The following is a 16,080-nucleotide window of genomic DNA, read 5'->3' on the forward strand; positions in this document are numbered from 1 at the left end:
GTGGAAAGTTCTTTTACAGGATGGAGTAGGAATGAGGCAGGAACTGAGGCAAGTACCCTGGAGTCTGCTCTGAACAGCATCACAGCTGCGGTGGTGGGGAAAAGAGGGAGATTTGCGGGACTGTGTATCTGTAGCCCCTGCCTGAGCACACCTTCCAGATGCTTCAGCTCTCCTACCCCTCTCCCAAGGAGTTTTGGCCGTGCCCTTCCAACCCGATGCTACATGGCTCACCCTTCTTCTGTTTCAGCCTCCGGCTCCCACCTCTGCTTGCCCTTCCTGGCTAACCCGGAGAAGACATTCTTCTTACTTAATCCTGTCCTGTTACAAATCCTTTCTTCCATTTAGGGTAGACTTCTCCTTAAATTATGTTGTCTCTCAATTTTCTGCCACAAACCATCTTCCCCACTAAATGTTTGCTGATGTGAACCAGAAGAGTGTCAAGTTCTGGCGATGAGATCAGACAAGGCAGATGCAAGGATGATATTCTCCTCAGTCCCTATGTTCAAAGTGTCCAGGCTAGCCTGGTACTCAACGGGTGTAGGCTAAAGGGGCTCCAGACCCATGCCCTGAGGTGGTACTGAATGGTTAGCTGCGCGATGGAGACGTGAAGACCCCGACTTGAGTCCGTTCTCCCTGCTCCTTACTAGCGGTGAGACCCTCAGTAAGAAACGTGTTCATGTTGTGCTTCAGCTTTCTTTATCATAATTAATAATTCAGGAGACAGTTATAGGCTCTCTCTGGGTATATAGGGTGTTAGAGGAAGTAAAGGAGATTCTGCTTAGCATAGCACCTGCAACATGTTTAGAACCCCATTAGAAGGGAAGCTCTATTTTTCATACAGATGGGATAGCTCTGTATCTTGATTGTGATGGTGTTTACACAAACCCACACATGAGAAATGGCATCAAACCATAGACACACACTGGCTTCATGTCAGTTTCCTGGTTTGGAGATTGTGCAATAATTACGTAAGAATTTGGGGAAACTAGGTAAAGTTTTGTGCTTTCTTTTGAAATAAAGATCTGCAAAATGAAGTTTTGTACATCCTTGTACTATTTTGCAACTTCCCTGGGAATCTATAGTTATTTCAAGATAAAAAAAAAAAAAATACCAAACCAGAAAGGTAAAGAAGAGGTGGGGTGGGAATAGCTATGAATAGAGTTTTATTAGTTATTTGTCTGTCTGTTTTATTTTTTTCCAGCTTTATTGAGGTAAAATTGGCAAATACAATTGTAAGATAACTGAAGCGTACGAAGTGATGATTTGATAGATGTATGCATTATGAAAAGATCCCCCCATGAAGTTAATTAACACATCCATCACCTCACATAGTTTCCTTTTTTTTTGTTTTCCTGAGGCGAATCAGTTTTGCAATTTAATTTCCTGAACTACCTTACCCTGTGATTCCATAGCTCTGTCTTCTGACCCTGCTTTCCTTTTCTCCTTTGGCGGTCATCACCATGACCCTTGGTGGAGGGCACGTGACTGTCTCCCAGAGAGTTTTGCCTTCATCCTATCTCTGCAGGAGCTGTCTCCGAGCAATGCATCCACGGGCAGTCCCCACCCCCGCCCCATGCCCACGAGACAGACACTCCATGTGTTCTGGCTTCTCAGGGAGGCCCCAGGACTGGGGGGAGAGTGATACAGAGAGAACCCCGTGCCAGGAAGGACTGTCTCGCTGTGTGAGCTGGGCGCTCCCCAGTCCCACAGAGGGTGGCACAGAGGGCCCCAGAGGGTAGCAAGGGTAGATTGCAGGTATTGCCAAGACTCAATGTCTGTGTGCCCCCCCAATTCATATGTTGAGACCTAATCCCCAACGTGATGGTATTTGGACATGGAGTCTGTGGGAGGTGGTTAGGTCAGGGGGAGCCTTCATGACTGGAATTAGTGGCCTTATAAAAGAGACCCCCAGAGAGCTCCCTCTCCCCTTCTATCATGTGATGATATACAGTGAAAAGATGGCCTCTTATGAACCAGGAAGTGGGCCCTCACCTGACACCAAATCTTGATCTTGAACTTCCCAGGCTCCAAGACCGTGAGAGATAAATGTTTGTGTAAGCCTCCCGCTCTACGGTAATTTCTTACAGCAGCCAGAGCAGACTAAGACGGGTGCTGTTGTTGGCTGCCACAGGCTCTGGATTGTGGGGATGGGCCAAGCTCATGACCTCAGCCCGGATGGAAATCCTGTCTCTGAAAGATGTGGTAGCTCAAGCCATGGAGTTCAGCTACAGCGAGGATGAGAAAATGTCCCGCGTCTGTTGCAGTCAAGAAGGAAAGCGTCAGTTAAGAAGAACCTAAAACCCGGGGCACCTGGGTGGCTCAGTTGGTTAAGCGTCCGACTTCAGCTCAGGACATGATCTCGCAGTTCGTGAGTTCAAGCCCCGTGTCGGGCTTTGTGCTGACAGCTGAGAACCTGGAGCCTGCTTCGGATTCTATGTCTCCCTCTCTCTCTGCCCCTCCCCTGCTCTCTCTCTCTCTCTCTCTCTCTCTCAGCAATAAGTAAACATTAAAAAGAAAAAAAAGAAGAACTGAAAACATTGGTAAGTTCTACAGGTGTTAAGAGCTAGGGCTAAAGTCCAGAAATTACAGGCAATCAGGAAAGATGTAGAGGCTCAGGAGGGGAGGGGAGGTAGACAGGCAGGGGCAAGGGTATCGAGGATGTTCAGGTGCAAGTCACACGTGGTATAAAGTGCTTTAAAATGTTCAGAAAGGAACACATAGACTCTATCTGTGGTAACCATAAAATGCAGGGGCTGATGCATTCTGCAGGGAAGACACCTCTAGATTTTGAGAAGGTGGGAAGGATGTGGGAGCGCTGCTGGACGAGGCCCCACTGGCGGTGGGGGGGGGGGGAGGTTGGTGGCACACAAGGATACGGAGGGGCTCTCACCTCCATTTTTTCCTCTCATTTGTCTCCCACAAAGCAGAAGACACCTGAAGCCTAGAGACTTGAGACAAAGAAGGGCTGATAGCACCCAGGCTTTGCAGGAGTAACAAGCAGGTGACCCCAATTCTCCCCTTTCATGGTTGCTGAGCATATACAGAAACACTCACAGGTGCTTGGGTGGGCACGGAACAATGCTTTTGGACTTCAATCTGAGAAATCCACACATGTCCACAACTAGGTCTTTCCAGAGTAACAATGTATCTTACATTCCTGGGCTCTTGCTGGTCACAACTGATGAGGCAAAAGGAGCAGGCACTTCCAAAATGCAGGCACCACAGTGGCTCACATGGGGGCCAAGCAACCTCGGACAGTCTCTGAACCTGTTTCCCGGCTGTGAAATAGGCTTGGGGCTGCTGGGAGGGTCACCTGGGGCAGGGAGCGGGCTTTGAACGCTGGACACCTCCCACATTTTAGTTCAGATTGCTATCACAACAGATGGAGAAACAGAGGTCCGCAGCCTGGGGGCATTTTCCCGGGGGAGAAGAAAGGAGCGATGCTCCAGATGCCTGGAATTGCTGCAGAGGGGTTAAAATCGCAACAGAGGGAATAACTGAAACCCACACAGGATGAGCTCTGGACAGAACAGCTTTAGGAGGCTCAGGAAGAGCCCAGGAAAGTCTTCAAAGAGCCAAGCGGAAACATGGCAAGTATGTGCATCAGGCCGCGGAGGTCCGTGATTAAAGCAGAAAGGAGAGAACAAATAGTAAGAATTCACGACTTGCAGACAAGAAAGGAGGGGGAGGAAAGGCCTCTGCTCTCCCGGCAGCACTTCCTGCCTCAGGTCCCGGAGGAGGGAGGAGGCGAATGAGGCGAGGAGCTTTGAAGGAAGAAACGGGGCAAGTCACAACCACATCCTAATGACATAATGAGAAGGTAAGAAGAGCAATTTCCAGATCTGTCAGAGAATGTGGGCAGGACTGCGGCTGCAACACAATTTGGGGGTCCCCTCTAAGATGCTACTGACAGAAGGGGAAAGAAGGGATTTTCATATCAGAAACCTTGCCCAGGGACACAGGAGCCCTGGACACAGAGGAAGGACTCTGGAACTTTCTCCAGGCAACTGGTGTCTCAGCATCCAGAGGGGAGGGGAGCTGGAGAGAGAGCAAAGGCTGGCCAAGCCCACACTCACCTCCTGGGGTGAGCCTGGTGGTCACTTCCCTGCTCCATACCATGTCACATCTTCAAGAGCTTGTATTCGATGCCGGGACTGGTGTTCGAGCAGCACTACCATCAGTGGTGACGGCTGATAGAGGAAACTGAGGCACAAGCATGTTCCCTGAAGCAGACCGGAGCCTCTAAGAGGATGGTCGTGACAGACCCTGGGCTCGTAAGCACATCAGACCTGGCTTCTGATCCCTGCTAACCACGTTTCCTCGGAAACAGACTTGACCCCTCCGTTGCCTTGCCGAATCTCAGTTTTCTCAACTATCAAATGGGAGTGACATTACCTCCCTCAGAGGGTGACGGGGAAAAGCGCCTGAGACAACAGGTGCCATGCCCGGGATTATTCCCCAGTACTTCACTCAAGAAAGCCCTTCCTTTCCAGAGCAGGAAGGGCAACCAAGGTCCCTGGAAAGGCAGATAGAGTCTTAGTTCACATCGATGCAGGCTCAGAAAAGTCACACGATTCCCCTTTGGCCCTCTCCTATCTTTCCAAGCCCGGGGGTGCCTTTTAGAAAGTGGGAGAGGCTAAACCTCTTAAAAGAAATACCAAGAGCCGGCAAATGGTGGGCAGTGGGGGCTTAGCCCCCGGGGTCTACCTTTTGGCTTTGTCATTGGCCCTGTGTGCTCCTGACCGAGCCCCTGGTTTGCTCCTCTGGGGCCTGGTGGCTTCTTTCCTACTTTTAACTAGTGAAACTAGTTTCACTAGTTTCTTCGAGTCTGCCCTAGACTTAACATTTGCCCACCTCTCCTGGTTGGGCCCTTCCTCTTCTGAGCTCTTTCTTCCGCAGCGTCTGGCTTTCGCAGTTCCCGAAGCCTCGGGTCTCAGACTGTCTCTCAAATGTGCAAAGTTCCCCATCTCACTTCAGCCGAGTAGACTGCACTTATTTACCCTGAAGGGTGAATGAGGCTTAACTCGGGAATGTATTTGCAGCCGAGAAGTACAGGAGGGATGAGACCTGGAGGGTGGCAGGTGGTGTGAATGCACAGGCACCAGGCTTCTAGGCCAGCACACACCTTCCGTAGCAGCGTGATTGCCCCTTGTCCAGGAGGACCCCTTCCTCACCCCACAGACACATTCTTTCCAGGTTGTCCGGGGATAGAATGAAGTGCTAGATATGGGACTCACATGGGCCCCCAGGCTTTGGCAGGCTTCACCTTTTAGCTGAGACCAAGAGTGGATTCCCTGTGGGCTGAGGCCTTGCTGGGTGCTGGACTGGGCCAAGTCCCCCTTCCACCCCTGCCACCCTGGGGCACAGACTTCTCACCTGACAAATGTGACCAAGACCTGCCGGCAATGAGCTCAGCGTTTTATTCATTCGCCTGCTTTGACATGTAGTATTGGAGCTAGTGAGATCCCATTAGCTCTCCCCTGACCCTGGGGCTTTAAATTTTCCATTGAATTCATTTTAACCAACATTTATTGGCTGTGTGCAAAGCTCTGGGCTTTCAGCATAGAAAAGAAAACGGTGAATTGGCCCCGGGGGAACTCGCCCTCACGGTATAACAGGAACAAACCTGTAAGTCCAGGCTTCTAGTACAGGGCTGGACATGGGGCTGGTGAGTGAGCTGCCCACTGGAGAGGGCAGGGGCCAGGGCAGTGGGTGTGCTGCTGGTCCAGAGAACTCCAGGGGAGGGGAGATTTGATGTGGGCCTTCTTAGGAAAGGGTCTGCTGCAGACAGAGGGGACCTCAGGAGTAGAGGCCTGGAAGAGCGAGTGTGGGCAATGCCTGCGGCAGGTGGTGGAGAGAAGCTGGAAAGGCAGTTGGGGCCAAGCTGAAGAGGTAGTTGGGGCCGGACCACAAAGGGCATTGGTTAATATACTTGATCCTGAAGTCCAGAAGTGTAAGTGGCATCACAGGGGTCTGTGGTCTCCCAAACCGTATGGACATATCTGAGTGTGCATGCATTTTTTTGAGTGGAAACTATACATTTCATCAGAGTCTCAATGAGATGCATCACTGCTGATATAGACCCTGGGAACCCATCAGAACGTTGCTCCCATTTAAAAATATTATTTATTACAGGGGCGCCTGGGTGGCTCAGTCGGTTAAGCATTCGACTTCGGCTCAGGTTATGATCTCACAGTTTGTGAGTTCGAGCCCTGTGTCGGGCTCTGTGCTGACAGCTCTGAGCCTGGAGCCTACTTTGGATTCTGTGTCTCCCTTTCTCTCTGCTCCTCCCCTGCTCACACTCTGTCTCTCTCTCCTTCAGAAATAAACATTAAATTTTTTTTAATTAAAAAATAAAAATATTATTTATTACAGAGGTTTTCCAAACATACCAAAAGTAGAGGGAACAATATAAAGGACTCAATATCCTACCTTTAACAAGGTCCAGCTCGTGGTCAGTCTAGTTTCCACTGTACCTCCCTTTTCCCCCTCCTGAATTAATTTGATGCTAATTTCGGACATCACATTGTTTTGATTATAAATATTTAGTATGTGTCTCTAAAAGATAAACACTCTCTTTTTTTAAGTTTATTTATTTTGAGAGAGAGAGAGAATCCCAAGCAGGCTCTGCACTGTGAGTATGGAGCTGATGTGGGACTTGAACGCCACAAACCGTGAGATCATGACCCGAGCTAAAGTCAAGAGTCAGATCCTTAACTGACTGAGCCACCCAGACACCCCAAGACTCTTAAAAAAACCAAACACAACCACAATACTCTTAAGTCATCTAAAATGTTTAACAATATTTCTTTAATATCATCAAATATCCAGTCAGGTGTTCACATTTCTCCCCCTTCCCTTTTAAAATAGTTTACTTAATTCATATAAAATTTGTAGATAGCTTTTTAAAGTCCCTTTAATTCAAAGGTTCCCCTTTCATCTCTTTTTATTTCCCCCTTGCAATTTTCTGTTGACGAAACCTGGTCATTTGTCCTGTAGAGTCTTCCATAATCTGGATTTTGTGGGCTGCAGGCCAATGGTGTCATGAAACATGTGCCTTTATCCGCATGCTTCCTGTAAATTGGGAGTTAGAGCTAGAGATGTTATCAGAGGTAAGTTTGATTCTTTGTTTTTTTCCAAGACTACTTCAGGAGGTTCAGAAAGCCTGGTTGTCTCCCTTCCTGCCATCAGTGAGATTTTAAACCGGGAAGAGAAGAGCTAGGCATTTCAGAAAGGTCTCTCTGTGGAGTGCAGCCTGGGCAGAGGTAGGGAGATTGGAGGCAGGAAGGCCAGTTAGGAGTTTCCTAAACCAGTTGCTGCCTTCCAGCCACACAGATTATCTCCTGCAAACAAGGGGGCCTTTGTGTTTGCATTTATAAGGCCTGCTGGAGCTGCAGGCATCCCTCTAAAGCTACAGACTTGTTTTTGTGACCTGGAGGGACTTGAGAGCCACCTGAGGGCTACGAAGCAACTAAATACAGCAAAATAAATGAGCCACTTTTATGGCGATGTTTGCTTTCTCTATGTCTGCCTGAAGTTTGCTAGGTGAATTAGATTTCCAATGTGTTGCCTGTCTCAGAAACATAAAATCCCCAGGGGTTAGGAGGTGGGATGGAAATGACTGGAGCACAGGGAGAACCCCCTGGCTGTGAGGTTTGGTGTGTGTGTTTTAAAGGAGAAAAACAGCAGCTGTTTTTTAATGGCAAATGCTTAAACAGTGAAAAAGCCCCAGATTGCAATATCTCATCTTCCCAAAAAGGTACAAGGAACTTAATGTTTGAGAGTGGTTTTAAATTTCTTCAGGGGCCAAAAATATTCTGTTGTCTCTATGCCCATCAGTTACTCTCAGACTCTCTTTGAAATGCAGGGGCAGGAGGGGGGGGTGGGGGAGGAAAGGAGGGAGGGAGGGAGGGAGAGAATCTTGTCCCACCTCCTTTTGGAATGGGAACACATAAAAGAATTCAGTGATGTAATTTTTGAATGTAACTAGGCTTATTTTCTGATAGTCTTGAGTCATAAAACCAGACATTAATTTTAGAAAACATTTGGATTCCAAGATGCAATAAAATCATATTGGATGCTGTGAAACATTTTAAAGTGTGCTTTTAAAGGAAAATACACTTTAGATAACTATTAAGGCGTTCAGCTATTCAGAATAAATTATAAAAGGAAAATAAAAATGTACTTCGATTATATTTTGAATTTTGGCACCACACCTTAGAGTTCTGCTGTTGCAACAAGAACTGTGGCTAAACAGAGCAGACCCCACAGGGCCCATCGCCCCCCATTGCCCCCACTCCCCAAGTTCTGCAGCTCGATCTAGTACAAACTAATGTTGATGGCTCCTCAGTGTTCATTTCTGAGTGTTTCAAGGAGACTGATATTAAGAATGAACAGGTTATTGTGGAATGACCGTGTTGTGCATGGAGGGAGCAGAGAAATAGGAGAGGCCCGGCCCTGATGTGCATACCCAGGTGCTTTTTGGACAATGGTTGAGGAGGGGAAAGGAAGGACTCTGAAGTCTGATGAACCAAGGTTTTAGAACTCGACTACCACTTCCTGGGTGACCTGGGACATGTCACTTAACTCCTCTCTCTCCTTAGGTTTTTTTAAATCAATAAATATGTAAAATCAGCAAAAAAATCCTGTTTCTAATACCCAGCAATAAGTGGGGACTAGAAATAATGGCTAGGAAAATTGGCTGTGTGCAGGGGACCAAGTAATTTGTTTAAGAAATGATAAATTTTATTAACAGGACATACAAGAAAGTAAATCAATAACAGAGGAATAAATAGTTATCAATTGTAGCTGAGGGAATATTTTGTAATCTTGTTCTGTTATTCAGTAAAGGTAATATAAGGGATTTCTCTGATTTAGAAACATTAAAAGTCTGTAGTGTGGTAATTAGCTTCCAAGACGGTGCCCAATGATTCTCTTGGTCTTCATGACCAGAGGAGGAAATATAGCCTCTTTCTACATTGTAACCAGAACTGGCCTTTATGGCCAACAGACTATGGCAGAAAAAAAATAAGTCACTTCTGACATTGTCATAAAATACAATGTGTCTACATGCAAATGAATGAAGTTGGATCCTTACCTCACACCATATGCAAAAATTTACTCAAAATGAATCAAAGACCAAATGGAAGAGCTAGAACTATAAAACTCTTAAAACATACAGAAAATCTGTCCGATCTTGGATTAGGCAATGGTTTCTTAAATATGACACCAAAGCACAAAGAACAAAAGAAAAAATAGATAAATTGGATACCATCAAAATGAAAACTTTTTGTGCTTCAAGATCAAAGTCTGATCTGTTGAGATTAAGAAAATGAACACAAAACACACAGAATGGGAGAAATTTTTATAAATTATATTTGAAAAGGATCTTGTAGGGGTGCCTGGGTGGCTCAATTGGTTAAGCGTCCAACTTCAGCTCAGGTCATAATCTCACAGTTCATGAGTTCGAGCACCACGTTGGGCTCTGTGCTGACAGCTCAGAGCCTGGAGCCTACTTCGGATTCTGTATCTCCACCTCTCTCTGCCTCCCCCCCACCCCGGTCATGCTCTGTCTGTCTGTCTCTTTCTCTCAAAATAAATAAACGTAAAAAAAAGGATCTTGTACCTAGACTATATAAAGAGTTCTTAACAATTCAATAATAAAAAGTCAAACAACCCAACTAAAAAATGAACAAAGGCTATGAATAGACATTTCTCCAAAGAAAATATACATGCAGTCAATAAACTCATGAAGAGATGCTCAACACTAGTCATGAGGAAAATGCAAACAAAGAGTTACCATATGACCAAGGAATTCCACTCTTAGACATATATCCAAGAGAAATGTAAATATATGTTGACATAAAAACTTGTACATGAATGTTCATAGCAGCATTATTCATTATAGTGAAAAAGTGGAAACAACCCAAATGTCTACCAATTGATAAATGGATACATAAAATGTGGTATATCCATACAATGAAATGTTATTCAGCAATAAAAAGGAACAAAGTACTGATGCACTGCCACAAGGATGACCTCTGAAATGTTATGCTAAGTGAAAGAAGCCAATCACAAAAGAACACATACTGCATGATTGCACTTAACGTGAAATGTCCAGAATAGGCAAATCCACATGATAGAAAGTAGATTACTGGTTGTCTAGAGCTGTGGGGCTTAGGGAGAAATGGGCTTTCTTTCGGAGGTGATGAAAATGTCCTAAAATTGTTTGTGGTGATAGTTGCAAACTCAGTGAATATATACAAAAAATATTCGCATACCATTCACTCAAGTACTTACCAGCCAGCTTTAAAAATAAAATATTACGAAGAATATTACTCTTGTATGCATTCCCCAATGGAATTCCCCTCTCTCCTCTTGACAGTAATTCTGAATTTTATGTTAATCATTCCCTTACTTTTCTTTCCATCCATTTTTTTCTGAGATTTCTGGCTGTTTGTTTGTTTGTTTGTCTGTTTATAGTGACCAGCATGTTTGCCATGGGGAAGATTCTAGACTAGACTAACCAATTTCTCAGGTTTCTGGGTGAGAAATCTAGACAAGAAAAGTATAATCCCTGTCTCTGCCCTCCCATGACCACCCTAAGTATCAGGAATTCTCGGTGCCATGGCTGTATCTTAAAACACATGCCATTAGTCACGGACCATCAAAGATCAAAGGGACTTTAAATATCATCTAGGTCAGAGATGGTAAATAGATGCCATTCCTGTGCTCGTGCAGACTTCACTCATCAATCATGGCATTCTTTCACACTGTCCTGTCTTGATGGGAAGCCAAAAAGTTTATTTGTTGTTAAATGATAGCCATTCCTTACAGTCTAAATTAAGCCTTTCTCCTTCAGAAATCAGTACAGAACAATTCAACTCCCATTTATTCCTGCACTCACTGTTCTAAATATACTTTTCTGGATCTGGTTGGCATGGCTTCCAAGGGACCTTGCAAAGCCATTTGAGGGCAGGGGGTTTAGCCTGCTCTTACATTCCTCAGAGTGCCTAGCCCAACCATGAGATATGGTTGGTGCTTCATTAGTACCCACCCATTCACTAATCTGCTAAAATCATATTCAGCCAAGCCTTGAGGGGGCCTCTGATAATTCAAAAACCAAAAGTCAACTGCTCCAAGATGATGAAATTGGGGAAGCCTCCAAATCATTCACAGTAAACATGGTTCTTGTCCTAAAAACCATTTAATATGATCCTCTTGGCTCTTTACTTCCCACGTATTTTGAATTTTCCCAGACTGTGACCTTATGGCCCAACTGTCTGCTTCTGGCCTCCTTGCCCCATCAGCACTAGCAGAACCACTGTGACTGGGATGTGTGCCCTGAACCTACCTCTGGCCAGGGCTGCCCTGTCTGCCCTGTCGGCCCTGGGCAATGGCCTTGCTTGGCCCAGTCTAACTCTCCTGGGTTAGACCCTTACTGAGTTTGCCTGGCCAAATGGACATCAGGGCACTTTCCTCTCCATGGTCTGTGGATTTGTCTGGATAGTGAATTTAGCTTAATTTTCAGAAAGTTTCTTTTCCAAAACTTTAATTTTTGCCATTTTTTTTAGGCATCTGAGAAGCAAATCTACAAGATGCAAGACAGCTGAACAAAAATCCAAATATTAAGTCAATCATCTTGTCCAAAGAATTCCAACATGAGCTAAAGCTGGGGGACCAATAAGAGACTAACCCTAAAATACTGCACATTTGGAGATCAATGGTAGTTTGAAGTAAATCATCTAAAGACTTCTGTCTGTGCAAGCTAAAGCTGATAGCAAGTGGTGGGGCCACCTCAATCCCCTCCCTGTGGTCTCTCCCCCTCCACTGGGCCAGCACAGTGTGGGTCACAGAGTTGTGGCAGGGGGCTTCCAGGAGCAGCAAGAAGGCAAGCCCCTCTATGCAAGCACCCTTCAAGTTTCTGTGTTCCATCTGCTACTGTCGCACTGGCTAAAGACAGTCACGTGGCCAAGCCCAGCCTGAGAAGGGGAGGGCACTTCCATGGGGACTGAAGTCAGGGAACAAAGTAGCTATTTCTACCATCAACCAACCACAGGAAGGGGATTAACATTTATTAAGCACCTACTGTATGTCATGGACTGTGCCAGATGCTTTACCTGTTGTCTTATTTAATCATCGTCGCTCTCTGAAGCACTGGCTCCCTCATTTAGGGAGGAGCAAGCTCACTCGGAGACACTGAATCACTTGCCCATGCAGTTAGCAAATGTGGGAGCAGAGATGTAAACATGTGTAGCCGGGGAGCTAGGTGGAACCTACCCCTCAGAGAGAAACATAAGTTAATCACAGTAAGGACATGCTTGAGACAACACTGAGGTCCACCCAAATCAAATATCTCAATGGAGCTACCAAGTAGATCCTGCTCCTTACCTAAGAGGGCACAGTCAGTCTCTGGGCAGACATTAGTCACTAGCAATGACATCCACTGGTGCCCATGGTTCTCTATCCCTCACAATGGTAGATGAAGAGAAGAAGGAGGGATAAGGGAAGCAATGTGTTCTTTGGGACCAGTGTTCAGAGCTGATGGCCTCAGCAATGGGGGCATCAGAAGAATACCTCTTCTTTCTTGCCCTCTTCAACGTCAGGCTTTGCTCTCGGAGGACTCACTGGTCAGTCACCAAAACCTCTGCATTTTCACACACAGAATTTTAACAATTTTGAAAGTGCTAGGGTAAAAACGCGACTCGAGATGGGCCACACTCATGGCCAAATTCAGATAGTTCTCATCTGATCTAAAATCTCAGAAAGCCTATCGATGTAGGCCAATCTGTAGTGCTCACCTAGGCACACGCATCTAACCAGTAACAGATCAGAGGACAAAAGACCAGCAGGTCAGGACAAACCAGTGGAACTTCTGTCATTCCCACCTAAGAAGCTCCAGCCTTGAAGGCTGTCAGAAGCTGCGTGGGGCCAAGTCAATAGTTCATTACCATCTAAGACCAAAAAAAACTTTTAAATGCCGCTTTCAAGTTCAGTGGAAAGGAACTCAGATGGAAGAAGGCAGAGAAGAGCACAGAGCATGATGGTGGCCAGTGACCCAAACAGGCAGGGTCAAGTCCAGTATGTCCTGGGGCTTTGCCTGCACATTTCAAAAGTCTGAGTCAGGTCCTCCCTGATCTTTCAGCAGCCTGCTGACTCCCTGAAGGCTAATTACCACCCAGGGACCAATGCATCCCTCTAGGTAACACAGGAGGCCTGCACACAGCCCCAGTGACCCCTCTTTCTACACACAGTGTGAGGCAGGAGACAAATGCACAACAGGAAAGGGTTGTTCGGTCCCAAACACGGCACCCAACTCGGAGCCAGCCCGACCTAGCTGGAGTTTCCGACTTCACCTGAACCCACCCTCAGTATGTTCACAAACTCAGTGCCCTCTATTATCCCCGGGAGAAAAGGGGTGGTTGTCTGGTTGGTGCCCAGGGTGCCAGCTTGTTTACTCTTCTTCATAGAGAATTATTTCTGGACCTGCCTTCTTTTTCTTGCAAAGTGTCTAGGACAAAGATCCTCTTACAGATCAAGGCAGGACTGTGGATCCTGCTCTAGTTCCGTCTTCTTCCCTCAGGATAAACAGTTTTACCCTCAGCTTTTATGAATTCCTTCCTTATTCTTCCTTATTTTATGAATTCCTTCCTTATTCTTTTATGAATTCTTCCTTATCTTAGGAGCTATTTTTAATGGACCCGATGTCTCACGATCTATTGACAAAAACACCATTGATAGTGCCCTGTGCTCCTGTAACTCCCTTTTACCTTGCTGGTAAGTCAAAGTCTTGGCAGAGTCTAGATTTGAACTCAGTTCTTCACTTTGATTCTAAGGCCCTTTCCTTTATATGATTCTACTTCCCCCCAAGAGGGAGATAGAGGAGAAAGAGGGCATGGGGAGTAGAAGGAAGATGGAGGCCATCAATTCTTCTCTGGTTGCAAGACACAGAGACTTAGGTGGGAAAGGTTTTTGTTGGAGGGCCACCGGATGGCTCAGAATCCTGTAGGATGTAGGAGAGCAGGGCTTCAAAAAGGACAAGAACCAGAGTGATCTAAGGTCTGGGCAGGAGAAACTAATTAATAGCTTCCTTGGGGCCCTGCCCCTGGAATAAATTTGCTCTAATTATTTCCCTTTTGCTCTGCAATTGTCAAAATCCCAGGAGAGAGCCTGATTGGTTGTCCTGGGACCTCATGTGTACCTGTAAGCCAGGAAGACAAGAGACCTGAGATGACACACATGAGGGAGAGACATCTAACCCCAAATGCAATTAGCAAATGAAAAAGAAAGATGCTGAGTGCCCAAACAGCAGATGACCACTACACTAGAATGTTCCAGGTATGGGGAGCTAAGATTCTAGCCACCCTAAACCGAGTTGGGGCTGGGGCAGGCTCTGCAGGTTGACTCTAAGTCATGCCATTGGGATAGCTACCATCTCCTTCTCTCTAGCAGAGATGAGCTGGGCCCCACATACTCCAAACCTCACTGCTGGGAGGGAGCATATCTCCTTCTCTCCAAAAAAATCTTACAAGATTCAACCACAAGGTTGAAGACCAATCAGCAGCTTCTCATTGGTTGTGTAGATACACTGTCTCATAAAGACCACTCATACTGCAGGGGTCTTTATGGTCAAGCGACTTGGGCTGGAAGTCTTAGCACCATTCACCAGCTGTCAGGTGCCGAGAAAATACCCACCTATTCTCTGAGCCTCAATTTGTTCGGCTCTAAAATGGGGGAATAATATTGTGTACTCTGCGTTGTTCTCTCAAATGAGCCAAAAATTGTCAGAAGTTTGTAAGCTGTGAGCTATATCCAGATACAAGGAGGCATTGTTACAATTTTCATTGTTGTCAAGTGAGGCCAGGCTGCTTGGGATAAACCCCCGGAAAAGCGGCTGCAAGCCATAGGACCCGAGTGGAGGTTTGAGGGTGGGGGATGGGAGTCTGGAGGATGCAATCTTTTGGACTTTCTGATCGCTCTCAACCTCAAGCATTGGGAATAGCTGAGGCTCTGCTAGCCTCTGTCACACACCCCAAGGCCAAATGGCCTGAGGGCGGGGTTCTAGATTCTACCAGCAATTTTGCAGCTGATTAAGCTCCGTCTCCTTCACTGAGAATCCAACTGCTAAACCCTTTCTGGCAATTAGGATCCTGAGGCTGAGCATTAACAAAGGTGGGGTCCCTCCGGGCAGCCGTCTTTGCCTTCGCAGGTTGGGATGGCACAAGGATGGGACCCGATGGAGCGCTCCCTGCCTGCCTGCGTCTTGTTGGCTGTCCTTCTTGCAGTTGCGCTCCGAGATGGGCACTTCAATCGTGGCTGCTAATAGCTCCACCTCCCCTGCCCGGGAGGATGCGAATTCCTGTCTTCACTCACATGCCCACTTCAAGCCATCTGCGCAAACTACAGGGGCTTGCCATCTGATGTCTTGATGTTCGAAACCATCCAAATCCTCCAGAACCTCACTGTTTATGCTATTTATGCTCCCGGACCATGAAACAAAAAGAAATCCCTCTCATCTCTTTATTCTAAGTGTTAATACAGGTTCCAGGGATCTAGTCTGTCCCAGTATGGGCCTGGTCTTACATTAGGCCTTCTACTAATTTCTCACTGTCTTCCTCATCCGTGTCCCTTAGTGATTATTCCAGATCTTCTCTTCTTAAAACCCTATTCCCTCTCATCTCTTTATTGCTTATGCACTTCCAGGAGGCTTTTTGAGGTTATGGACTCTTTTATTTTGTGCTGTATTGCTGAAACCTAGTACAGCGCGTGCCCCATTGCAAGAGTCAGTAACTGCTTGTGAAATGAAAGAATGCCTACACACATGTGCCCTCCAAAGCTGCACCATGTAGCACCCCCAGCCAGAACTAAGCTTTATCAAAAGCAGCATTCAGGGGGGCACCTGGGTGGTTCAGTCAGTTGAGTGTCTGACTGTTGATTTTGGCTCGGGTCATGATCTCACAGCCATGAGATCGAGCCCCACGTCAGGCTCCATGCTGGGCACCTGCTTAAGATTCTGTCTCTCCCTCTCGCCCTGCCTCTCCCCTGCTTGTGCGCACCTGCATGCAAGCTCTCTCTCTCTCT

The sequence above is a fragment of the Acinonyx jubatus genome, chromosome D2 (genome assembly GCF_027475565.1).
Source record: "Acinonyx jubatus isolate Ajub_Pintada_27869175 chromosome D2, VMU_Ajub_asm_v1.0, whole genome shotgun sequence".
In the NCBI taxonomy this organism is placed as follows: domain Eukaryota; kingdom Metazoa; phylum Chordata; class Mammalia; order Carnivora; family Felidae; genus Acinonyx; species Acinonyx jubatus.